At 43.9% G+C, this 15,646-nt stretch overlaps 1 protein-coding gene across 3 annotated transcripts in view; it reads right to left on the reverse strand.

Annotated features, from left to right (window-relative positions):
* The window catches only part of TRAF5 (TNF receptor associated factor 5), a 34,435-nt gene extending 18,789 nt beyond the window's left edge, over positions 1-15,646 (reverse strand). The window contains exons 1-2 of one of the 3 annotated variants that reach the window (XM_024194835.3): positions 15,421-15,646; positions 5,977-6,098 (exon numbers count right to left, since the gene is read on the reverse strand). The gene's annotated coding sequence lies outside the window, so the exon portion shown is untranslated. Of the gene's footprint in view, positions 1-5,976; positions 6,164-15,420 lie in introns of those variants that run through there. The other 2 variants (XM_024194833.3, XM_024194834.3) reach the window with 2 other exon arrangements.

A 15,646-nucleotide genomic window follows, 5' to 3' on the forward strand; every position in this document is an offset into this window, starting at 1 on the left:
GCGAGACAGTATCAAAAGCTTTACTGAAGTCAAGATATACCACATCTACTGCTTCCTCCCTATCCACAAGGCTTGTTACCCTGTAAATGAAAGCTATTAGGTTGGTTTGACATGATTTGTTCTTGACAAATCCATGCTGACTGTTACTTATCACCTTATTATCTTTCAGATGCTTGCAAATTGATTGCTTAATTATTTGCTTCATTATCTTTCTGGATACTGAAGTTAAGCTGTCAGTGGAGATGAGGATGACTCTGTAGTACAAGGTTATTACAATGCCTAGCACCTACTTAGTGCTTTTCATAGTCAACCTGCTCTACCAACACTAATGAAGTCATTTTAATAACACCCATGAGTCAGAGGTGTTAATAGCCTCAATTTACAGGTGGAGAAATCGAGGCAGAGAGATTAAGGTCCAAATTATCAAGTGTGTCCACTAATTTGTCGGACCTCAGTTGCGACACCTAGGATCCAATTTTTAGAAATGACACGTACTCACAATTTGACTGAAGTCAGTGGGCGTTTGGGGCAAAAACCAGGCCTTAGGTGTCTCAGAATGAATATTTTAAAAACATTTAAAGCACTGAAAATTAATGGACACTTTTGAAAATTTTGGCCTAAGCAATTTGCCTAATGGCCACAGGAGTCAATGTCAGAACTGAGATTAGGATTGTGGAGTTCCCAGTACCCAATCCCATATTCAGATCAGAGCCCACACCTCTTTTCTGAACACATCCAGAACGCAAATTTCACCATCTTCAACCCCTCACATATGCACCTGAAACAAAGTTCCTTCACCTAGACTTACATGGAGACAATATCAAACAAGATAAATTCTTCCCATATGGGCTACCAATAGCTGTGTCGTATCCAGTAACATCAATACATAAACACACAAATCAGTGATAAAAAAATATCACAAGCCTGATTTTACCAACAAAAACCTGAAAGAATACATTTAATTAGAAATGCAATTGTGATCTAAAGTCAAATCCAAAACCTCGTTCATAAATCTCTTTGCTAATTAATTCAACAACACTAGTCTCTATCTCCTTCTGAAAAGCATTCTTTTATTTCACCAATAACTTCCAACTACTTTGCTGGAATTAACATATTCCCTTCCTCAGGCATTTTTAAGATGCACACATAAGATCTGAAGATCGTTACTTTTAGCAAGGTAAAATACTAAGACTATATTCACCCCCCTCACACACCTCTTTTCTTCATGAAGGCTTCTCCTCCATTTCAGCAATGCTTACATGTTTACAGAAAATTTAAAAAGTCCAAATGTGCAGGGAGGAGTACTTTCAACGAAGTACTTTCTACATGCAAGTCTGCCATCAGAAATCTCAGCTAAGAAGTCTTCTTCATCCAATGCAGTCAAAGCACATATAGGGTCATTTAAAGGCCAAGTTTCCTATCAGCCTCCCTTCTAGGGGATGGAAAGGGGAGCTAGCTGTGGCCTTCACAGGTTCAGCACGTAATGACGGGGACTAAGTTGTGGAGCACATGACTGCAATTCCTTGTCCAATAGATTTGTATTTTCTGGTCCAGGCTTCTATTACAAACTAATCTTTCAATAGAGAATAGAGATGGTCAATAGACCATCAATGGAGTCAGCACCTGTAGCATTCCAGGTCTTGCACAGCTCAAAAAGATCATGGGTTCACACTGCTGAATTGAGCTATTAAGGCCAAATTCACTACTGGTATAAGTCACTGAGCTGCACCTGTTTAAATCAGTGATGAATTTGGCCCAGTGTGACTAGTTCAGCAGTGTAGCTATACATTAGAACAAGCCTGTTGCTACAGAACATCCAAGATGGTATGATCTGAACCATTACAAATAAACATGATGCCTGGATATGAATGTGCATGTCCTGTGTAACTCACGCTAGACACAGGAAACTAGGGTGCAGACACTGTAAATCCACTTCCGGCTTCAAGTATTTGATGCCTGTGTTCTTTCAAGTCACACCAAAGCAAAACAGGCACAGGAAAAAGTAATTTTTGCAATATAAAGAGCTCTATGGGTTAACTGAATCAATTTCCTGCTTAAACTGATGTCTGACCAACACAGTAGGTACTGTATGCTTTAACTTTTGCATGTCAAACAGCTAAATATGCAAAGTGAACATACTGTACTATTATAATGTGAGCACGCACACACACATCAAAATATTATTTTAAAAATATTAAATGGGGGTGGATAATATGAGACACACTTGTGTCAGAAGGGAAACCTAAATAAAAAAAAAAGCATTTGATTTAGAGGAATTTCTATAGGCTGTATTACATAATTAATTTTAACCCTACATTACAAAAATGGGTTTAAATAGTGGTCACAAAGCCCATGTCCCACATTAGAACTAATCACATAGCTTCACAAGAACTAGATCTTGGTAGCAACACAATAAAGAGGTGCTCACTGTCACCCCTGCTTTTTACTTTAGCAACCCACACCCATGCCACCATAATAAAGGCCAACCTCATCAAAGGCAGGATAAACACAATGCATACAAAATATCTTTCTGTATGCAGATGCTATTTTACAATAGGTTTCTCACTCTCATAAATCCTTAAGCCACAATGTTTTGAAAAAAATCTACTATGGGAAGTTTTCAGTACAAAAAAAAAAAATTGTTCTAAATCAGGGCAATTCCCCCTTAACTAGCACCCGACCAAATGAGGCTATGCACCTTCTATTTATATAGGCCATGTATAATCTAAATTATTTGTTCATACATATATGCAGAACACACAGTAGGACCTGAGTGGAACATGGTATGAGTCAATCAGGATGATACTACTCCCTAGAATGTTGCCCTCATGCCAACAAATTATTGAAACAGGTCAACCATTCCTCTCAATCTTCAAACTTGCCAGTGTGTGAACCAACAACCACAGGCGTCGACTTCCTCTCTACCCGGGGGGTGCTCGACACCCCCCCCTCCACTCCAGGCCTGCCCCCACTCCACCCCTTCCTCCAAGCCCCCACCCCGCCTCTTCCTGTCCTGCTCCGCCCCCGGTCCTGCCCCTTTTCCCAAGGCCCCACCACGTCTCTTCCCACCCCTCCCCGCTTCTCCTCCTCCCTCCTAGCACCTCCTGCATGCTGCCGAACAGCTGTTCCATGGCGTGCAGGAGGCAGTGGGAGGGAAGAGGAGGAGTTGATCAGCGGGGCTGTGGGTGGGAAGTGCTGGAGGGGAGGGGGGGAGGTTGGCTGATGGTGGGTGCTAAGCACCCACTAATTTTTTTTTGTCGGCGCCTATGCCAGCAACCAAAATATGTGACAAATGGCCAAAGTGTGGAATTCCTATATTGTGTGCACTATCAATAACACATGTTTTCAACTATAAAACCAGTTTTCAATATGTTCTCTCACTAAGTGAATTAAATAAATTTTAAAAAGAAAACTGGAAAAAACACAAATTCAATCACATGCAACCATTAAGTCCGCCTATATGGGTCATCAGCTGGATCTGAATCCTAGATCTTCAGATTCCCAGCACAGACTCTACCACTCGAGCTACAAAAGTAACCGTTAACCTCTCTGGGAACCAGCCACTAGAGCGGGACTTGGAACACACCTTGCCAGTATTGCACAACTATTTACTAGACAGCAGCAGAATATCAGAGATCAGGAATCCTGGTTTCAAGCCTTAGCTCCAAGATAGGAGAATGTTGTAATGATTAGAGATAAGATAACCAAAGCACATTATTTGGTACATTCCCTCTGAAAGGCGGTGCGGCTCTGTGTATAAGAGTTGAGCCTCCCATACTAGAGACCTGGGTTCTATGCTCAACTCCCTTATCTGTAAAATTGGAGGCTAAATCCTGATTGCCTTTTAGGGTTGGGGTACAAGACATTGCTCAGCAGTAAGGGCTATGAAGTACATGGAAGTATAAACAACAGTCATAAGGTATAAAGTTTAAACTCATGGTCTCCTGGCTCCCAACTTAGTATGCCCTTGGCTCCAAAGTATGTGGCAGAGCAAACAGAATCTCTCTGTCCCTCCCTCAGAAAACTGTCTTCCTTTGTGGTACACTAGGATAGGAAGTCTGATCCAGCCAAAATGTCCTGCAAAATCCGGTATAGGTTAGAGGTCTAAGATCAACTCACTGCAGTGGAGGTGTGGGGAGAGAAACATGAAGGAAAAGAAGGGAATACCATTCATTAAATTATCCACTCAAACTGCCTGATGGGCAAGGCGGTCCAACTGACTCTATTATTGGGATATACAGTTACAGTATCCAGCAATGTGATTTACTGGTAATATGGAGCCCTGACATGCAGTAATTGTACTGGGGGGATGGGAGGACAAGAGAGTGCTCGAATTATATCACAGTGTGTGGAAATGTAAAATGGGTTAAAGATCTACTGCATATAATTAAATACAGATTAAAGATATGGCAGATTATACTGAATCACCTGAAAATAACAGCTGGCCTACCACATATTAGGAGTATATTTTTTAAGCACTGGCAATGCAATCCACATCCATGGATCCCCACAACCCTGTGGAGTGCTTCCCATAGGGGAGGAAAGGATTCTGGATATTTGCTGGGTAGCTTCTCAATCCTGAGGCTCCACGAGGAAGAAGACCCCTCGTTGCATTGGAGGGCTGGCTCCCATTCCACCTACCTGCACAGTCCTCATGAGCTGTTCTGTTACTGGCCTAAGCCCTTAGTGGCCACACAACAGTAGCCACGGTTGGTATGCAGGAGCTAATACTTCTAACAACAATAATTCCTGATTGGATACTAGCCTGAAGATCCACGGGGGATGCTGCTGCAGAAAGCACAAAACCAAATCCAACCTGAATTCAAATGTCACCTTGTTATAAAAAAAAAAAAAAAAAAAATGAGGAGTCCTTGTGGCACCTTAGAGACTAACAAATTTATTTGGGCATACATTTGTTAGTCTCTAAGGTGCCACAAGGACTCTTCATTGTTTTTGCTGATACACACTAACACACCTACCACTTTGAAACCTGTCACCTTATTATAAATTCACAGTAAAACCTTGCTAGTTATCAGTTTGCTAATCCTCAAACCCAAATTCTCATTAACACCCTGCAGTCTCACTCTACTTCTTTGTGAAGATTTAACAGGCAAGTATTGTAGTGAGATCCCATAAGACTAAGACTTCTTTACTTTTTACAAAGCACACTATGGTGTGTACATATATCTAATAATTAAAACTATAAATGTAAAAAAAAAACCAAAAGGAATTTTTGTGCTGCAGTAGCTTTGAGTTTGTATTTTTCTGCTGACCTGCTTATTTGTAATGTTGGCTGATTTACTATGGATCTCCCAATCATTAATGTTAATTAGCGAGTTTCTACTGTACAAGGAGTTCTCTATAGTATATCTGCATTGCTATATTTGGCAATAACGTGGACAGCATTAGTCTTAAACATACTGTTTTTTAACTATGAAAAAATAATTTTGTCCTTAACATCTAGTAATAGTTGTAACTATAAAAAGGTAACACTCAAGAGCTATAAACCAAGTAAAATTGGTACTGCACTTAGTACACAGTAATCCAGTGACTCATTAAAACACTTTAATTTTCCTACAACAGCATTTCAAGTGTGTAGAGTACCACATTAACTTTATGAAAAAGAACACTGATATGGTAAGAGTCACCTTTCTTGCTCAAACTATAATATGGTGAAATTTAATAATTAAGCCTTTCTTTTTCTACAATCACTTTGAAATTTCTGTGCCCACGCTTGGATGTCTTACTGTCTCTTCTGGCAACAACATAATCTGATGTGAATTCTTAAAGTTAAACTACAAAATCATTCTCAACGCCTTTCAAATCCTAAAGCTTTACATTAACAAACCCACATGTTATTTAAACATCAGGTTTAAAATTAGCTAATGTTTGAAGAGTGCTTTGAAGATGGTAAATATAAGTGCCATTCTTAGTCTATTGCCAACAGTTACAACATTTATTTTGAAAGAACTGTACCTGAAAACTGTGGCTGTTCCTGAAGAGAAAGTGAGATGGTCTGTGGTTAAAACAACACTATGGTAGGTTTTAAACAGCAAGGCAGTGGAAATCCCCCAAGACTAGCTTTGCAAAGATCACCTCTACAAAGAAAACAACAAACAGAGAAAATGTTGGGACAAAAAGGCAAACCATTTAAGAATATTCCTCCTTTAAACTTCTGCTGCAGTGTCTGAAATAATACAACCCTACCCACTGCAGCATGATTGTCTCTGGAGAAACATAAGCTTAGAAATACCCTTTTTCACAGTTTTCCTTGCTGAGCATTTTTAGTTTTCATTAAAATGTTGCCAGTTTCAATGGAGCTGTAACTGATTTGACAATTCTTTGGTCACAAGGAAACATGGCATTTGTAAAGATGTAAACAAAATGAAGGGCCCATTCTTGCATTTTCAAGCAGTCCTCACTCACACAGGTAGACCCACTCATGTCAGGTGCATAAGGGCGTGTCAACACGAGAAATTGCCACCAGTTTAATTTAAGATGCTATTTTAAATGGATTTTGTTAGATCTGTGCAAAAGGCTGTGTGGATAGTCTTATTTTGGTTTAAACCAAACTTTTCAATTTAACTTAAGTCGACACCACCAAAAGAAGAGCGACTATACTGGAGTTTGAACCAGTTTAATTAAATTGGTTTAGAAACAGATTTAAATTAGATCAACGTTTTTCAAAGTTTGGGTTGCGACCCAGTACTGGGTCGCGGCATGTAAGGCACTGGGTTGCTCTGGTCAGCACCGCCGATCGGGATGTTAAAAGTCCTGTCGGCGGTGCTGCCCAGCTAAGGCAGGCTAATGCCTGTCTGTTCCAACACCACGCTGTACCCCGGAAGCAGCCAGCAGCATCAACAATTTTATTCAACTGGGTCCCTAGAAAAAAAAGTTTGAAAACCACTGAACTAGTTGATCACCCACTTTGTTGCTTCTGTCTGCCAAGCTAAATGGATACACTGAGGGCTACTTTCATCCTTCCATCCCCCCCTCCCCCAGCTTCCTTTGTGCTACCCTCCCAACCCCCTCTATTTCAGTGACTTCCTGAAACCCTACCACTCTTCCCTCATGCCAAGGTGTGACAGTTCTCAGGGAACCCAGGACTGAGAGATACCTTTATACCCTCTGCTACCACCAACCTTTCAGCCACTCAAGTGCTCTCCTCTGGGCTATGCCAGCCCTGTTTTTGCCTTAACAATAGGTGCACCCCAGTCCCCAAGTCCCCTTGAAGCATTCCCCTGCGATATCCAGCCCAACACTGGCTATTCCGAGAAATCCCAGATCCTCTGCCTCCAAAGGAGCATTGTACCCCAGTTTACCAGTTTTACCTTAAACCGCTGCTCCTGTAAACCACACAACACTTGTAATGAAACAAAAGGTTTATTTAAGCAAACAGAGAAATTGCACTACAAACAAGAGTGTGTGATAGAAACAAATGGTTACCATACAAAATAAGACCATAAAACACAAACTTGGGCCTACACTTATTAATACACCTCTACCTCGATATAACGCTGTCCTCGGGAGCCAAAAAATCTTACTGCATTATAGGTGAAACTGCGTTATATCGAACTTGCTTTGATCCACCGGAGTACGCAGCCCCACCCCCCCGGAGCGCTGCTTTACCGCGTTATATCCGAATTCGTGTTATATCGGGTCACGTTATATCGGGGTAGAGGTGCAGTTATTTTTCCTACTAAGGCCTTGGCTACACTGGCGCTGTACAGCGCTGCAACTTGCTGCGCTCAGGGGTGTGAAAACGCCCCCCCCCGAGCGCAGCGAGTTCAGCACTGTAAAGCGCCAGTGTAATCAGCACCTGCAGCGCTGCACGCTCGCTTACAGCGCTGCAAGCTACTCCCCTCGGAGAGGTGGAGTACATACAGCGCTGCGAGAGCTCTCTTGCAGTGCTGGCGGCGCGACTACACTCGCGCTTCACAGCGCTGCCACGGCAGCGCTGTGAATTCCCAAGTGTAGCCAAGGCCAAAAAGTAAGTTCCCTCCCCACCCCCACCCTCCAACATGCAGTCTGTTGCAGAGCTGGGTGGCTTCACAGGAACCACAATCCAATTATTTCATGACAAAAACCCGCATTCAGCAAGATGTCTCTTCAGTGATTGGATCTAGCACGCCTCTCCCCACTCGGTTATACTGTACTGGTCTTTTGTCTTAATTCACAGACCGGACAATTCCCCCAACTGATATAATGTTCCTTTTTTACCTCCAAGTGGTTTTGATTGTTTTCAGTTGTCTTTGATAGTTTTCCATTGACTGTTCTGGGATGGGGCAATGGTAAACAACAGAGCCTTGCATTATATCACCGGCTAACCAGGGCAGGGTAGCAATGAACAGACCATCACTCCCATATTACTCCCTTCTGACTCCTTTTAACTTTAGGACCATAAGAGTATAAACTTCAAGTTTCATTATTCCTTCAAAACGACCGGCACACAGATCATTCTACAATCATGAACATAAATTAATTGCAATCTTTCAATAGAGACCTTACGTGTTACCCTTTATGGACAAATACACTGTAAGCAATGCATTTGGTGTAGTGAGTTTGTCAGGTTTGAGATGAGAGCTGTTTACAAAGAATAGGGACCGCTGGGTCACACAGGGTCTCTGTGTGTCCACCCCCCTCCCCAACATTTCTCTCTGCCACATTCCATTATTCCCATTTTTCCCCCTCCCATTGAGGAGGGCTCTGGGTACTCGCTTTTCCCCCCATGCCCTTCTTCCTCCCTAACATTCTTATTATTTCTTTCTATCTGGGAGATAAGTCAGGGTGTCAACATTATAAACTGCACTGGGACAATGGGCAGAGCTGAGCCTGTTGTTATGCTGGAAGTTGTTAATGGCTGCCATCAACCAGTTCTTTGATCTACAGTTACAGAGATGGTTGAAACTGTTGGATCTGCTAACCAGATTCAAGGGACTCCATTTTCTTGTCCTCCATCTCTTTCCAGTATTCTGATTTTCACCCAAATCAACAAGTTTCTACACACCGATTCCTAGAACGTTTCCTGAAATTTGGAATGGATCAGATTGAGTGGTCAAAAGTTATCGTGCTGCATACAAGCAAACAGACAGATAGAAATGCCATCAAGTTTTAGCGTAGGGCCTTGCTTCAGTTGGACAATTAAACTGTTGCAACTCCTGTACAGACAAGGCCTAAGACTACTAGCATGATTAAGGGTTTTTAGGTTTGGGACTTTGATTCCCCCCCCCCCCCATCTTTACAAATGACATCTGCCCTCAGGACTTATCGTGACTGAGAGGTTGAGTATATGCAACCTTTGCACTTGTGGAGGTCAGAATAACTGCTGTTATATGGATTTTCCACAAAAGTCTGGTAGCTGTAGAAGGAAGTGCTACTCCTACTTTATTTCATTTGCATGAGATAGCACTTGGAGGAAAACATAATTTTATGTGAGCACAGCACCAGAAAATGTCATCTGCTTCTAGGAAAGCTTTGGGGAAAGCCCTGAAAAGAGAAGTTGAGACGGACTAGGATCCCAGTTTTAGTCAGGTTTCAGAGGGGTAGGTAGCCATGTTAGTCTGTATCAGCAAAAACAAAACAAAAGGAGGACTTAGAAACTAACAAATTTATTTGATTTATTAATCTCTAAGGTGCCACAAGGACGCCTCACAGTTTTAGTCAATTTCACTCTGCAAGTGAAAAGAAAGCACTAGTCTCACGCTATTGTTCAGGTACCCCTTTCCAATTTCTTCTGCAGGTAGAAGTATTTTGCAGACCCTCCAAGAGAAAGGAGGAAGGATGTAAAGGATGGCAAAGGATTATTTATTTTAAGTATGTGGGGAGAGGATGAAGGTAAGTGAGAAAACAGACAGGAAAGGGATAATGAGAGAGAGTGAAAAATGTGGTAGGAAACAGAGAAGGGGGAGTGTATTGGGACAGAGGCAACACATAGAGAAGTGGCAGGAAGAGAGAAAGAAGAAAAGGATGATGAGAGATAAAGAAAGGTCATAATACTAGTTTTTTTAAAAAAAAATCTTAAATGGAAGTGCATTAGGGCCAAAATAAGGTCTCACTTTTGCAAACAAATGAGTCGACCATTGCATTTTTTGTAGGACTGGGGTCTTCGCGATGGGCTATAATAATCTGCCTATTAACTCACTGACAGCTGCTATACAGGGCTTCAACTGATTTCCCCATCACCATCCAGTGCAAGGACCTAAAAGATTTTTGTTTTTAAATTTTCACCACTCTTGGCAATTTGATTTGTTCTGAATGTACTCAACACCATCAGTACCAGGTCAAGTAATTGAGACCGCCAGCCAGGGAAACAACCCACTTCCTTCCCTGATGAACCAAGGGACGCATCCCACCCGTGTACTTATTCACCACACCAATACTGACTTGGACTCTAAATACATTCTATGGGTGGCGTACCTGAGCCCACTTATCCACTGACGTTTTAAAATCTCCCGCACCCCACTCTGGGTCTATGCTGGTTATGTGCTATGTATGTATCTCGTGAACCTTGCAACTGACACTTGTAATCCCTCATAACTCAAGCCTGACCCCAGAGGTACAGTACCTTCCCTCTTAACTTGTGTAAATTTGACTTTAAACATTAACTTTAATAAAAATTTTAATCAGCATGTGAATAGAAACCCCAGAATCAACTCAGCTCATTCATCTGAATTACTACAATAAAGTTACACTCTTATCTTAATTCACCCCCACAAAAGGTTGCCCCCCTCCCATGCTAAATTACATTATTAATGGCTCTCAGATCACTCTCCTCCTTCATGAGCCCTCTTCTTTATTCAGTCACACCACTATGTCTGATATGATTAAGAAAATGTAGATTGAATTTTAGCAATAGACTATCAAATGTCTGAAAGCAAAAGTGATTTTCAGTGACCATCTGAAATCACTATTGGCGGCAATGGTGACACCGAAGATTGGCTGCTCTTAAAATAAAGGGGAAATATTAGCTTTAAAAAAAAAAATCTGAAGAAAATCAGACCATCTTCAAAATACTGTGCACGGTAAACAGAGAAGGATGTTTAATAAGAAAGAATATTTAACATCATACATACTGTATGATTAGAGGGCTATAATTTTACTATCAATCATTTACAGAGCAAATGCAAGCCAGCTATTTTGAGCAAAGCCCTCTCCTTAGCAGCCAGCACAAGCAATTTGACTGGGCACCAGGGATCTCTGCTGGGAGAAGGGGAACGAATCCTTTCTGCAGACGGTGGAGCAGGAACAGACACACTCTGTGGAGACAGCTTTACTGTTTTGTACTGCAGGGGACTTAACATTTATATCAGCAGTTCTAAACCCACGGCCCGATGCGGTCCAATTAGTACACAGCTGCGGCCCAGCTGTACGCTAAAAAAAAATTCAGAATTTGCAGCTCTGATCTGAAAGGGGGCTGGCTGAGGGGGAGACAGCGTCTGGCAGGCTGCATGAGCGCTCCTGCCAGCAGGGGGCTGGTAAGTGCCCCAGGGAGGCAGGGGGCAGGAGAGTAGGTCTCTGGGCAGATTTGTGGTGCAAGCTCTGAGCAGCGAGGGGGTGGGGGTACTGCAGCACCCCCAGATTTTAGGTGGGGCTCTGCTCCTGGCCCCACGCCTTGGGTCCTGACTGTCGGCCTGCGCCGGGTACTCTGCTCCAGGCTGGGTGCCAGGGGTCCGGGTCCTGGCAGGTCACGAGACGGGTCCAGCTGCTGCCCAGCCGCACAACCAGGACTCCGCTCCTGCACCAGCTCTGTGGAGGGGTCTCTGGGCAGGGGATGCTGGGCATAGAGGACTATGGGGGATTTTTTTTTGGAGGGGGGTGCTGTGGTTCTCAACCTGTGGCCCACGTAACGCATATGCATCCCCCAATGATAAATAGGTTGAGAACCACTGGTTTAGATACAGTGGCCTTACCAACCCCTCTCTCATTGGTAGAGCCCTGCAAATCCATGTATATCCGGGGATGCGGATACAAATGTGTCTGTGCAGAGCTCTACTCATTGGGAAGGAAGATCCTACATCTGGCTTCTTTCTTGAGTGACCTCCGCTGGCCAGCCCTGGGCACAGCACCAACATGGTCCACATGGAGTTCTGACCATTGGTCCTTGAGGGAGGAAGAAAAGCCATACTACATAGTCTGAGGACGGTGGTCATCGATGAGATAAATAGAGGTGGATTTCACAGACAATAGCAAGCAGCCCACATTTGTATGGTCATCCATTACATTTCTGATTTAAGTAGATGTGAGATATACCTATTATACTTAAGGGAATAGTAAACAATAGCTTATAATTTATTATTCTTTGATATATTATTAAGGGTCATATCCTGGCTATGTAGGCACAAGTCCAGTTATCCCAGACTTAACAAGGGTAACTTTGTATCTTAAGCCAGACTATGTCCCAAAATAGCAAAGACTGAAAAACGCAATATGACTGGGTGTTTGTATTTTATAATGATTGCGTTGGATGAAACTTGTTTGTAGGTTGCTCTTCTCCTTGTGGTTTATGTAGTCACTAGGGGTTTTTACATAACAGTTCTATTTTGCATTTCTACACTACCTTCCACTAAATGATCTCAATGCAATTTACAATTAATGAACTTAATCTTACAGCACCCGAGTGAGGTAAGGAACACACACACACAAGGAAAAAACTTAAGCATACATTTAACTTAACACACTATGAGCTGTCTCCATGAAGTTAACTGGGCCCACATTGCACAGAATTCAGCATATGCTTAAGTCTTTGCAGGACTGGGGTCAATGTACCTAAACGATTTCCCACTGCCATCCAGTCAGTAGGTAGTAAAACTGAGAACAGACCCAGATCTGCCTACTTCTCTACTCTCAACACTGGAGAATTCTTTTCATCTTCTGTTTTTAAGTCCACCTTGGACAGAGAGGTCAGTTGCTCTAGGGATCATTTCAGAGCCAGCATACCATGTGCCCCACTATGATGCTAATCAGCTCAAATCATAGAGGAACTGTTCAATGAAATCCACAGGAAAAAAATAAATACAAATGCAAACAAGATATTTATCTAAGCCAATGCCTCCAATACCATAAAGTGACGGACCAGCTGAAGTTTTCTGCTTATTTGTTAATTTTTGTACAGTGCTGTTGCTCTTAGGCCTTCAAACAGAATGGTTTAAAAATATAAGTGTATATTATTGTTCCCAGCCTAGAGCCCCCCACTGACCTGAATACCTTGACAGAATTATTTCTTAGTAAACAAAGCACTGCAACCTTTCATTCACCCCACGTGTAAGAGGAACTTACGAAAGGAAAAATTGTACTGGCTGATGCCAGGAAGCATCAGCCAAATGAACAAAAACTAAAGCAGTACCAGCTTCAATAAATGCAATAATATCAGCGCTCCTCTCTGCCAGTTCTCAGATGGCTGACTGTACTTTACTTGATCAAAGCCTTGTGCCTCACAAGTAAACACACCCCTTGCATATCTTTAATCAAGTACAGCCACATCCCCCATTGCATAATACAATACAGATTCTCTATAATTTAAAAAGGTCAGAGCTGCTAAAAAGGCATTTGTCAAGAGAGTTCCTCCACTTTTGAATTTGCTCTCCTCCCCTCATCTGCCAGAATCCAGATCTGTTAACCTTCAGGGCATGGTACAAAACACCCACATTTTCCATTGAGCATTAGGGGGGAAGGAAGTGCACTAAGTGTTAAAGGGGAGGTATTATACCTGCTCTGGGGATCTTCTATTTTGTTGGCTGGTATGTATTCATTAGGGTGGTAAGAGAAATTAATGATGTTAGATGCCCTTACCTAAATTAACACAGGAAATGGGTGCTTATTTATGCTTTTATAAATAAAAAGGAAATCCTATACTGTGGTGATGAGGGCCCTATAAACACAAAAAGAGAGAAGATAAAGAACTGTATAGTGCATTATCTGTGTTCAGGTTTTTTTAAGTTGACCTTGTCACACTAAAAAGAAAATTATAAAGCGTTATAAGGGCTACATCTAAATTAATAAGAAAAGACGAAAGCACCTGGAAAGGTGTTTTAGAGAGCATTTAGTGTCTTAGCTATATTAGCGACAAAGAATCCTGTGGCACCTTATAGACTAACAGAAGTATTGGAGCATAAGCGTTCGTGGGTAAATACCCACTTCGTCAGACGCATTTAGCTATATTAAAGAATGACGATCCAATAGGAAGCTGCTGCTTTGGCAGCTGTTAGGACTCAGGGAGTGCACACACCACAAAACAGGAGACAGTGAATATTGTTGCAAGGTAAATTTTGCTTACTTAAAAAAGGGTGCACATGTGTGTGTTAATTTAATCTAAACTGAAGGGCCCTGTATCCACCTTGGGCTGTCTCAACCCAGCAACCCTGACCCTAATTCACTCCTTCAGAGAGCCTCGAGCCCTACCAGAAAGTAACTAGGCATAAACATTAGAAGATAATGGAGATATCCTATCTCCTAGAACTGGAAGGGACCTTGAAAGGTCATCAAGTCCAGCCCCCTGCCTTCACTAGCAGGACCAAGTACTGATTTTGCCCCAGATCCCTAAGTGGCCCCCTCAAGGATTGAACTCACAACCCTGGGTTTAACAGGCCAATGCTCAAACCACTGAGCTATCCCTCCCCCCCTAGAATGATTACTAGAATGATTTTTTTAAAACAACAGAATGGTACCAGAGTTGACTTTACAATAAGTTCAAAAGGTTCCCAGTTTTGTATGGCTCAGATATTCCAGGAACAGCTGCATTTCCGGCCGGCAGACGGGGCACCTGCTGCCGGGCATTAGGGGAGCTCTAACCGAGACAATACACAGCCATGACTATAGGGAAGAAGAAATAACGGGTACTTCCAAGCACGCAAAAGGCCGGTTCTGCAAACACGGTGCAACCAACGCGCTCGGTGACTTGCAGCGGGACTCCGAGGCGTGGAAGGGCTGCGCCGGTGGCCCCTAAGGGTTTCGATGCTCCCAGGCGGCCAGCCAGGCTCGCCCCGGGCCTCCCCCAGGGCGCACACCCCGCAGCAGGCGGGCGCGGGCGCGTTGCTAGGAGAAGCTGAACTTTTGCATTCCCTGGCTCCGGCGCGCTGCGCCTGCCTCCAAGAGCAGGCTCTGGCTGCCGGCTTCGCCACCTCCCCTCCGGGCTGCGGCTGGCAGTGGAGCCAGACACAAAGACCCACAACGCCTCGGCCCAAGCCCCGCACGAGAGCGAGCAGCACGGAGGCGGCCCCTGGCAGCCAGCCCAGCCCAGCCCCTCTGCAGCTGGGTCGCTGGCGCCCCGGCCCCGCGGGTGCAGAGAGCTCGCCTCGCACGTGGGGCGGAGCTGTCAATGCAGCCGGGCTTTGTTCTCTGCGCGCCCCGGGCCGCAGGGGCAGAGCTGCGGGGCCGATGCCCCTCCCACCCCCGCACGCCTCGGCCAGCTGGCGCGCTACTCACCGGCAGCGGCTCGCTTTGCTGCGGGCGGCAGCAGCCGGGTCCGGCTCGGCAAACTTTCCCGCCAGCCGCGGTGGCTCCGCAGCCCGGCCCCGTCCGCAGGCAGCGCAGGGCGCGGCAAGGCTCAGCCGCTGGGGCGCGGCGAAGGGAAGCGCTGGCTGCTACTCGCTGCTTTCGGTTTCACGGCAACTGCGCGCCCTGCTGCCTCCGGGGTGGGGAGAGAAAGGGG

The sequence above is a fragment of the Terrapene carolina genome, unplaced genomic scaffold, assembly GCF_002925995.2.
Source record: "Terrapene carolina triunguis isolate 2854851 unplaced genomic scaffold, T_m_triunguis-2.0 Scaffold120, whole genome shotgun sequence".
Classification (NCBI taxonomy): Eukaryota; Metazoa; Chordata; order Testudines; family Emydidae; genus Terrapene; species Terrapene triunguis.